An 11895-nucleotide genomic window follows, 5' to 3' on the forward strand; every position below is an offset into this window, starting at 1 on the left:
CTATGAGTGGGACTGGGAATGGGACTAATGTTTACATATTGTATATCTATGAGTGGGAATGGGACTGGGACTAATGTTTTACATATTGTATATCTATGAGTGGGACTGGGAATGGGACTAATGTTTTACATATTGTATATCTATGAGTGGGAATGGGAATGGGACTAATGTTTACATATTGTATATCTATGAGTGGGAATGGGAATGGGACTAATGTTTACATATTGTATATCTATGAGTGGGAATGGGAATGGGACTAATGTTTACATATTGTATATCTATGAGTGGGACTGGGAATGGGACTAATGTTTACATATTGTATATCTATGAGTGGGACTGGGACTAATGTTTACATATTGTATATCTATGAGTGGGACTGGGAATGGGACTAATGTTTACATATTGTATATCTATGAGTGGGACTGGGAATGGGACTAATGTTTACATATTGTATATCTATGAGTGGGACAGGGACTAATGTTTACATAGTGTATATCTATGAGTGGGACTCACCCTCTGTGCCGTCTGGCTCGGCCTGCTCCTCACGCTGCTTCTGCTTGAATTTCAAGTTGCCATGGTGCAGTACAGCTCCTGTCAGCTTGTAGATGCTATTTTTCTCATCGTTGGTGAAGCCCAGGATTGTAATGGCATCCTGGCATTAGACAGGAAGTACAACAGTGATGAACTGCAGTTCTGTTCTCTCAGCAGAACAAATGGGATGGACATTTGACTGGCTTCTCAGATCCACGTGATTACACTTGACCAACACAGGTAGATGACAGCACAACATACATTTGACACAGTTCCACAGGGACTTAGTGACACTCTCTTGTGGATGTCTTACATGTACAGTATGGGCCTCAAGGTGAAGTGTGAAGGCATGAAGAGTTCCTTGAGGCACAGGCCTAACTAACTGTCATCGAAATTTCATAATTTCATTAATTAAATTCACTTAGTTTTATGAGAATTTGTAAGATTCTTATTTGCATAAAATAGACAGAGACCAGTCTTATCAAAATTAGATAATAATATTTATACTCGGAGCGCGCTGCCATGAAACCACCAACAACAGTTTATGTACAAAATATGACGTCATAGGTTATAAAATGTCCTTCCTCCTATCGGCCAGGACAGAACAGGTTCAATAGTTTATTCCCACAGTTTATTCCCACCCCCTCACTCCTTCACTCCTTCACTCCTATCGGCCAGGACAGAACAGGTTCAATAGTTTATTCCCACCCCTCGCTCCTTCACTCCTATCGGCCAGGACAGAACAGGTTCAATAGTTTATTCCCACCCCCTTTACATATTGTATATCTCCTTCACTCCTATCGGCCAGGACAGAACAGGTTCAATAGTTTATTCCCACCCCCTCGCTCCTTCACTCCTATCGGCCAGGACAGAACAGGTTCAATAGTTTATTCCCACCCCCTCGCTCCTTCACTCCTATCGGCCAGGACAGAACAGGTTCAATAGTTTATTCCCACCCCCTCGCTCCTTCACTCCTATCGGCCAGGACAGAACAGGTTCAATAGTTTATTCCCACCCACTCGCTCCTTCACTCCTATCGGCCAGGACAGAACAGGTTCAATAGTTTATTCCCACCCCCTCGCTCCTTCACTCTAGACACACTTATCTAGATTCACTTCTGCAATCTTCACCTTCATCCATCACTATTTAGAAGACAGTTCCAGATGATGGAAAACCCAGGAAAACACTCTCTGCCTTATCTAAACATCCCAGAGCTAAGTTGAGTCGGTTCAACCACAGGTTAACGATCCTTTTTGCCTATTTAAAACCCACAATCCAGTCCTCCCCAACCTGGTAGGAATGGTATTTATTATGTTTAATTACCCCCTGTTTCATGCTACATAATCCCTTCCTTATGAATGAACATTATTAATTGGATATAATAAAACAGAGTAGTGTTTAATTAGTTATAGTTCTATTTAAAATGTAGTTATTGTTTAGTCATTATTCATACAATTCCTAACACGAACTCAAGGCATTTAGAATCAAACAAACAAATACATTAAAATTCCCAGCAGCCACCAGGTTGGAATTGCACAGTGCATTCAGTGTGTATGGTGGTCCTATCCATTCCATATATAGAATATGATGAACCCTTTGTTTGACTCACGTCTGTGGCATCCAGCTCTTCCTTGTCGTTGATGCTGGCCACAGTGATCTGACCCTGACTGCACATGGGGAAGTCGTAGGGGTTGGTGGTGATGAGTGACATTTCTATGGACAACAGAGGATGTCTTGTCAGTTAAATCTCTTAGAATTCTACTGTCCTACCTTTACAGTATCTCTCCTTTACTCAATAGATGGACTCAAGGATGTAGTATAAAATAAATAGCATCAACTGAGACTCGTGGACTAGTGCATCACAGTCCATTACTTGATAGATATTTCCCAAAGACCTGACCCATATCTAGATGCCTTGTTACCATGGATGTACTCATTGTAATAGTATTTATAATGGAGGTAGGAAACATTCCCCCTGAATCTATACTTTGCCTCACCAATAATGTCAGGTTTGTGATTGGTCATCATCTGGAAGAAGATGTGGTAACCTCTCTCATCGGGAAGCTGGAAGGACACTCTGGACTTCTCTAGCAGGTCTGAGAGAGAGAGCAAAAGAGAGAAGAGAGAAGAGAGGAGAGAGAGAGCATTGGATAAAGCTTATCTCCCCAAAAAGTCTGTGTGAATTTAGGAAATCATTGAGAAATAATCCATATCAACTCACAGGTCTCAATGTCAGCTTTAGCCAGTTTGCTACCTTGGAAGTGAATCCTAATGAATTTACCCTAAAGTAGAGCATGGGGGTTAGAAAGAGGTTAACTAAATACATCTAACATTTTACTTTGATAGACCCCTTTAAATGTTACAGTTTGTTGGACATCTATTGATGTCAGAAGGGAAATACTGAAATACATTGGTCCAATATTAGATCACTTTCCCAGTGTGCCCTTCATACTTACGAAGCGAGACGAGTTGTCGTTCCTCACTGTCTTGGCATTACCGTAAGCCTCCAGCAGAGGGTTAGCAGCAATGATCTGATCCTCAAGAGATCCCTGATTGAGACAAACACAAGTTGCTCAGAAACTGGTTAAGTGGTAAAGTTAGTTATTCTCAATTGCTTGATCACAGCCCACCAAACTGAAATGTGTTAGAAAGGTTCAACCTACCTGCATTTTGCCTGGTTCTGCTTCCTTCTTGGCACCAGACACTGCAATGGTGGCAAAGTACTGGATGACACGCTTGGTGTTGACAGTCTTTCCTGCACCGGATTCTCCGCTGGTTAATATGACAGAGAAACAGGGGTTTTAGTCACATGTTTGAATGTCAGATTGGCTTTAACTAAGAAATAACATTGAAAAATACACTGTTGACGTGTTTTAATTCATAAGTAAATCATTAACAAATATCCTGTACCTCTATCCTGTACCTCTCTCATTAACAAATATCCTGTACCTCTATCCTGTACCTCTATCCTGTACCTCTATCCTGTACCTCTCTCATTAACAAATATCCTGTACCTCTATCCTGTACCTCTCTCATTAACAAATATCCTGTACCTCTATCCTGTACCTCTCTCATTAACAAATATCCTGTACCTCTATCCTGTACCTGTCTCATTAACAAATATCCTATACCTCTATCCTGTACCTCTCTCATTAACAAATATCCTGTACCTCTCTCATTAACAAATATCCTGTACCTCCATCCTGTACCTCTATCCTGTACCTGTATCCTGTACCTCTCTCATTAACAAATATCCTGTACCTCTATCCTGTACTCTCTCATTAACAAATATCCTGTACCTCTATCCTGTACCTCTCTCATTAACAAATATCCTGTACCTCTATCCTGTACCTCTCATTAACAAATATCCTATACCTCTATCCTGTACCTCTCTCATTAACAAATATCCTGTACCTCTATCCTGTACCTCTCTCATTAACAAATATCCTGTACCTCTACACCTCTCTCATTAACAAATATCCTTACCTTCCTGTACCTCGCTCCTTAACAAATATCCTGTACCTCTATCCTGTACCTCTCTCATTAACAAATATCCTGTACCTCTATCCTGTACCTCTCTCATTAACAAATATCCTGTCCTCTATCCTGTACCTCTCTCATTAACAAATATCCTGTTTACCTCTATCCTGTACCTCATTCCAAATATTAACAAATATCCTGTACCTCTATCCTGTACCTCTCTCATTAACAAATATCCTGTACCTCTATCCTGTACCTCTCTCATTAACAAATATCCTGTACCTCTATCCTGTACCTCTCTCATTAACAAATATCCTGTACCTCTATCCTGTACCTCTCTCATTAACAAATATCCTGTTCTATCCTGTACCTCTCTCATTAACAAATATCCTGTACCTCTATCCTGTACCTCTCTCATTAACAAATATCCTGTACCTCTATCCTGTACCTCTCTCATTAACAAATATCCTGTACCTCAAATATCCTGGCTGGACCTCCTCTCATTAACAAATATCCTGTACCTCTATCCTGTACCTCTCTCATTAACAAATATCCTGTACCTCTATTCCCACCTCTCTCATTAACAAATATCCTGTACCTCTATCCTGTACATTAACAAATATCCTGTACCTCTATCCTGTACCTCTCTCATTAACAAATATCCTGTACCTCTATCCTGTACCTCTCTCATTAACAAATATCCTGTACCTCTATCCTGTACCTCTCTCATTAACAAATATCCTGTACCTCTCTCATTAACAAATATCCTGTACCTCTATCCTGTACCTCTCTCATTAACAAATATCCTGTACCTTATCCTGTACCTCTCTCATTAACAAATATCCTGTACCTCTATCCTGTACCTCTCTCATTAACAAATATCCTGTACCTCTCCTCAAATATCTGTACCTCTATCCTGTATCGGCCAACAAATATCCTGTACCTCTATCCTGTACCTCCTCTCATTAACAAATATCCTGTACCTCTATCCTGTACCTCTCTCATTAACAAATATCCTGTATTCCTCTATCCTGTACCTCTCTCATTAACAAATATCCTGTACCTCTATCTACCTCTCTCATTAACAAATATCCTGTACCTCTATCCTGTACCTCTCTCATTAACAAATATCCTGTACCTCTATCCTGTACCTCTCTCATTAACAAATATCCTGTACCTCTAACATTAACAAATATCCTTATTCCTCATCCTGTACCTCTCCTCATTAACAAATATCCTGTACCTCTATCCTGTACCTCTATCCCCATTAACAAATATCCTGTACCTCTATCCTGTACCTCTCTCATTAACAAATATCCTGTAGGACCTCTATCCTGTACCTCTCTCATTAACAAATATCCTGTACCTCTATCCTGTACTCTATCCTGTACCTCTCTCATTAACAAATATCCTGTACCTCTATCCTGTACCTCTCTCATTAACAAATTCCTGTACCTCTATCCTGGACACCTCTCCTCTCATTAACAAATATCCTGTACCTCTATCCTGTACCTCTCTCATTAACAAATATCCTGTAGTTCTATCCTGTACCTCTCTCATTAACAAATATCCTGTACCTCTATCCTGTACCTCTCTCATTAACAAATATCCTGTACCTTCTATCCTGTACCTCTCCATCACTATTAACAAATATCCTGTACCTCCCTGTACCTCTATCCAGGTACCTCTCTGTACCTCTCTCATTAACAAATATCCTGTACCTCTATCCTGTACCTCTCTCATTAACAAATATCCTGTACCTCTATCCTGTACCACTCATCAAATATCTGTACCTATCTCCCCTCTCATTAACAAATATCCTGTACCTCTATCCTGTACCTCTCTCATTAACAAATATCCTGTACCTCTATCCTGTACCTCTCTCATTAACAAATATCCTGTACCTCTATCCTGTACCTCTTCATTAACAATATCCTGTACACGATCTCATTAACAAATATCCTGTTTATCCTGTACCTCTCTCATTAAACAAATATCCTGTACCTCTATCCTGTACCTCTCTCATTAACAAATATCCTGTACCTCTATCCTGTACCTCTCTCATTAACAAATATCCTGTACCTCTATCCTGTTTGACCTCTCTCATTAACAAATATCCTGTACCTCTATCCTGTACCTCTCTCATTAACAAATATCCTGTACCTCTATCCTGTACCTCTCTCATTAACAAATATCCTGTACCTCTATCCTGTACCTCTCTCATTAACAAATATCCTGTACCTCTATCCTGTACCTCTCTCATTAACAAATATCCTGTACCTCTATCCTGTACCTCTCTCATTAACAAATATCCTGTACCTATCCTGTACCTCTCTCATTAACAAATATCCTGTACCTCTATCCTGTACCTCTCTCATTAACAAATATCCTGTACCTCTATCCTGTACTCTCTCATTAACAAATATCCTGTACCTCTATCCTGTACCTCTCTCATTAACAAATATCCTGTACCTCTATCCTGTACCTCTCTCATTAACCCTGTATCTACTCATTAACAAATATCCTGTACCTCTATCCTGTACCTCTCTCATTAACAAATATCCTGTATCTATCCTGTACTCCTCCTGTACCTCTCTCATTAACAAATATCCTGTATCCTGTACCTCTCTCATTAACAAATATCCTGTACCTCTATCCTGTACCTCTCTCATTAACAAATATCCTGTACCTCTATCCTGTACCTCTCTCATTAACAAATATCCTGTACCTCTATCCTGTACCTCTCTCATTAACAAATATCCTGTACCTCTATCCTGTACCTCTCTCATTAACAAATATCCTGTACCTCTATCCTGTACCTCTATCCTGTACCTCTCTCATTAACAAATATCCTGTACCTCTATCCTGTACCTCTCTCATTAACAAATATCCTGTACCTCTATCCTGTACCTCTCTCATTAACAAATATCCTGTACCTCTATCCTGTACCTCTAAATCATTAACAAATATCCTTACTCTATCCTGTACCCTCATTAACAAATATCCTGTACCTCTATCCTGTACCTCTCTCATTAACAAATATCCTGTACCTCTATCCTGTACCTCTCTCATTAACAAATATCCTGTACCTCTATCCTGTACCTCTATCCTGTACCTCACTCTCATTAACAAATATCCTGTACCTCTATCCTGTACCTCTCTCATTAACAAATATCCTGTACCTCTATCCTGTACCTCTCTCATTAACAAATATCCTGTACCTCTATCCTGTACCTCTCTCATTAACAAATATCCTGTACCTCTATCCTGTACCTGTACCTCTCTCATTAACAAATATCCTGTACCTCTATCCTGTACCTCTCTCATTAACAAATATCCTGTACCTCTATCCTGTACCTCTCTCATTAACAAATATCCTGTACCTCTATCCTGTACCTCTCTCATTAACAAATATCCTGTACCTCTATCCTGTACCTCTCTCATTAACAAATATCCTGTACCTCTATCCTGTACCTCTCTCATTAACAAATATCCTGTACCTCTATCCTGTACCTCTCTCATTAACAAATATCCTGTACCTCTATCCTGTACCTCTCTCATTAACAAATATCCTGTACCTCTCCTGTACCTCTATTAACAAATATCCTGTACCTCTATCCTGTACCTCTCTCATTAACAAATATCCTGTACCTCTATCCTGTACCTCTCTCATTAACAAATATCCTGTACCTCTATCCTGTACCTCTCTCATTAACAAATATCCTGTACCTCTATCCTGTACCTCTCTCATTAACAAATATCCTGTACCTCTATCCTGTACCTCTCTCATTAACAAATATCCTGTACCTCTATCCTGTACCTCTCTCATTAACAAATATCCTGTACCTCTATCCTGTACCTCTCTCATTAACAAATATCCTGTACCTCTCTCATTAACAAATATCCTGTACCTCTATCCTGTACCTCTATCCTGTACCTCTCTCATTAACAAATATCCTGTACCTCTATCCTGTACCTCTCTCATTAACAAATATCCTGTACCTCTATCCTGTACCTCTCTCATTAACAAATATCCTGTACCTCTATCCTGTACCTCTCTCATTAACAAATATCCTGTACCTCTATCCTGTACCTCTCTCATTAACAAATATCCTGTACCTCTATCCTGTACCTCTCTCATTAACAAATATCCTGTACCTCTATCCTGTACCTCTCTCATTAACAAATATCCTGTACCTCTATCCTGTACCTCTCTCATTAACAAATATCCTGTACCTCTATCCTGTACCTCTCTCATTAACAAATATCCTGTACCTCTATCCTGTACCTCTCTCATTAACAAATATCCTGTACCTCTATCCTGTACCTCTCTCATTAACAAATATCCTGTACCTCTATCCTGTACCTCTCTCATTAACAAATATCCTGTACCTCTATCCTGTACCTCTATCCTGTACCTCTATCCTGTACCTCTATCCTGTACCTCTCTCATTAACAAATATCCTATACCTCTATCCTGTACCTCTCTCATTAACAAATATCCTGTACCTCCATCCTGTACCTCTATCCTGTACCTCTATCCTGTACCTCTCTCATTAACAAATATCCTGTACCTCTATCCTGTACCTCTATCCTGTACCTCTATCCTGTACCTCTCTCATTAACAAATATCCTGTACCTCTATCCTGTACCTCTCTCATTAACAAATATCCTGTACCTCTATCCTGTACCTCTCTCATTAACAAATATCCTGTACCTCTATCCTGTACCTCTCTCATTAACAAATATCCTGTACCTCTATCCTGTACCTCTCTCATTAACAAATATCCTGTACCTCTATCCTGTACCTCTCTCATTAACAAATATCCTGTACCTCTATCCCTCTATCCTGTACCTCTATAACTGTACCTCTATCCTGTACCTCTCTCATTAACAAATATCCTGTACCTCTATCCTGTACCTCTCTCATTAACAAATATCCTGTACCTCTATCCTGTACCTCTCTCATTAACAAATATCCTGTACCTCTATCCTGTACCTCTCTCATTAACAAATATCCTGTACCTCTATCCTGTACCTCTATCCTGTACCTCTATCCTGTACCTCTATCCTGTACCTCTATCCTGTACCTCTATCCTGTACCTCTATCCTGTACCTCTCTCATTAACAAATATCCTGTACCTCTATCCTGTACCTCTATCCTGTACCTCTCTCATTAACAAATATCCTGTACCTCTATCCTGTACCTCTATCCTGTACCTCTATCCTGTACCTCTATCCTGTACCTCTATCCTGTACCTCTATCCTGTACCTCTATCCTGTACCTCTATCCTGTACCTCTATCCTGTACCTCTATCCTGTACCTCTCTCATTAACAAATATCCCCGCTCATCGACTCATTCCTATGCGGAGCCTAATCCATTCATAATGTAATATATCACACCCAAGTGACGCAACATATTGCAGTGGAAACATTTTCTCAAGTGAGATTTTAGTAAACAACTTACGTAATCAGGACGGACTGGTTCTCCTGGTCTGTAACAAAACAACATATTGATTATCATACTCAAGCAACATTATGGGGACATTATTGAATTCATAGCATCATCATGGATTTAAATTAGGAACCTTTTCCATTCAAGGCCAGTGAAATCAGATATTACCAGCAAACTGTTCTAACGTAGACTAGAAAACAGTAGATACATCTCTAAAGCATATTTTAACTTCCATCCATCCATCCATCCAGCCATCCACCCATCCATCCATTCATATACCCATCCATCCATCCATCCATCCATCCATCCATCCATCCATCCATCCATCCATCCATCCATCCATCCATCCATCCATCCATCCATCCATCCATCCATCCATCCATCCATCCATCCATCCATCCATCCATCCATCCATCCATCCATCCATCCATCCATCCATTAGAGGTCATACCAATCTGCATGAACTGAAAGGCGTTGTCAGAGACGGAGAAGATATGGGGTGGAGCCTCCATCCTCTTCTTCCCTCTGTAGGCGTTAACAACCTCCATGTCGTACACAGGAAGCCACTTGTAGGGGTTCACCGTGGCACAGAACAGCCCAGAGTAGGTCTGGATGAACGAGAATAAATCCAATTAGGGGATTAGAACAATCAGATTGACGTTTATCTGGATTTATGTGAGGATGTGGGTGTACTATGGTATAGTAATGTAGGTCTACTGTATTGGTCTGTTTTGGTTTCTACCATGACTTTATGTGTAGTACTGTATGTGTGTGTATGTTTATACAGGTATCTTACATAGATCATCCATGCTGCATAACGCTCTTTGAGGTTATACAACACAGAGGCTTCATTCAGGTAGGTCATCATGGCCATGTCCTCAATCTTGTCGTACTTCGGGGTTCATCTGGTAGACGTCCGCTTCCTTGAACTCTTTTCCTGCCTGAAACAGTCAGAAATATAGATTATATGCAGATCAAACTGGACAGGACTGAATTCTGTTTGCTCATTAAATACAAGTTCAATCTTTACATTTAAAAAGAAAATCTGCACAAGCCCATCCAATCCAACGACTTTGTCATCAACCACTGACACACATGGTGATTAGTAACTAGTCAGCACAGAAAATGTCATGCTAATTTTTAAATAGCAGCGATAAAAAGTGTTTGAAGGTTATATTCTGCTGTTGTTACTTATTTCGTTTAGTCTATTGGCATGTTTTGATCATGTTGATGTTTATTTCAAGATATGGAGTAATTTGAATAGTTTTCAAATCAGGCTTTTACCTCCTTAGTGCCGTCCGGATGCGCGACTGTCACAGTACACTTTCCTTCAGCCCTGGCAGTGACCAAACCCTTAAGGTAAAGCTCCTTGGTGTCTGCGACATAGCAGGCGTTCTTTGAATCAAAGGGTGCGGTTTGTGCCTCCATCCTCTCCTTCTCAGGCTTACGGAGGTATATGGCAGCCTTGCCGTAGATTTGCATCTCCGCGTCCGTACTCATGGTGACGGATCACTAGGAAAGAGGCGAAACAAGAAACATGATTGACTCTGTGGTGCTTCCTCCACAGTCAACAGAGTTGTGAGTGGTTTCTCTCACAGAACATTTGTCACTTTTCTTATGAAGACTCAAACTATGTCTCACCTTCTTTTCCCCCTTCTACAGATGAATGTGTACTTCTTGGAGAACCCTGGGAAACATTAGGTTGTTGTAAACACGCACAAGTCTAAAGCATAATCATTTAGCCCCCCGAAGAGGTAGAAAACATTTAGAACGGTGTAATTCAACACATTACAACCTTCATTCAACTCAATCATGACAACCTTGTCCAATTAAACTACAGGTGCAACTGGTAACTTTCATTGTCCTGGTGACAACTCACTTAACTACACATTCTGACAAGAATTCAAATAAATACCCCTGAAAACCCAGTTACATTATAAACCAACCCTTCCATTTATAAACAGCAGGAGAACCACGTTTGGCAGTAAATAAAAGCTACATGTTTCAAGTTAAACACATTTAATGTAAAAACATTTCAAATTAATTCCAGTTGATTGCATATTGTAAAATCTGACAATGCAGAAATAATGTAAATAACTAAATGCAGAAGTAAACTGAAACAGGCCATTTAGCCACTGCCTCACTGCCTCACTGCCTCACTGCCTCACTGCCTCACTGCCTCACATGCTGAGTGCTAAGATGACACAAATGTAAACATGTGAAGAGGTGGAGAGAGTCTTACCACAGAGGAAGAAGGTGTCTGTCTTATGGATGCTGGGGTCTCAGCCTGTTTATATCTGGTTGGAACTGACAACCAGGCAAAAGTTAATTATGGACCACTCTGGTAAAGGACATGGATTGACTGAGAGACCTCTGTATTTCTGTGTCTCACTAGCGCCACCAACTCCCAGGAGCGCCACACTCCCAT

The 11895-nt window shown here is 40.2% G+C and overlaps 1 pseudogene; it reads right to left on the minus strand.

Moving 5' to 3' along the window:
* Positions 1–11155, minus strand: part of LOC124026856 — a 29281-nt pseudogene extending 18126 nt beyond the window's left edge.
* Between the last annotated feature and the right edge of the window lie 740 nt (positions 11156–11895).

This window comes from Oncorhynchus gorbuscha, unplaced genomic scaffold (assembly GCF_021184085.1).
Source record: "Oncorhynchus gorbuscha isolate QuinsamMale2020 ecotype Even-year unplaced genomic scaffold, OgorEven_v1.0 Un_scaffold_2838, whole genome shotgun sequence".
NCBI lineage: Eukaryota > Metazoa > Chordata > Actinopteri > Salmoniformes > Salmonidae > Oncorhynchus > Oncorhynchus gorbuscha.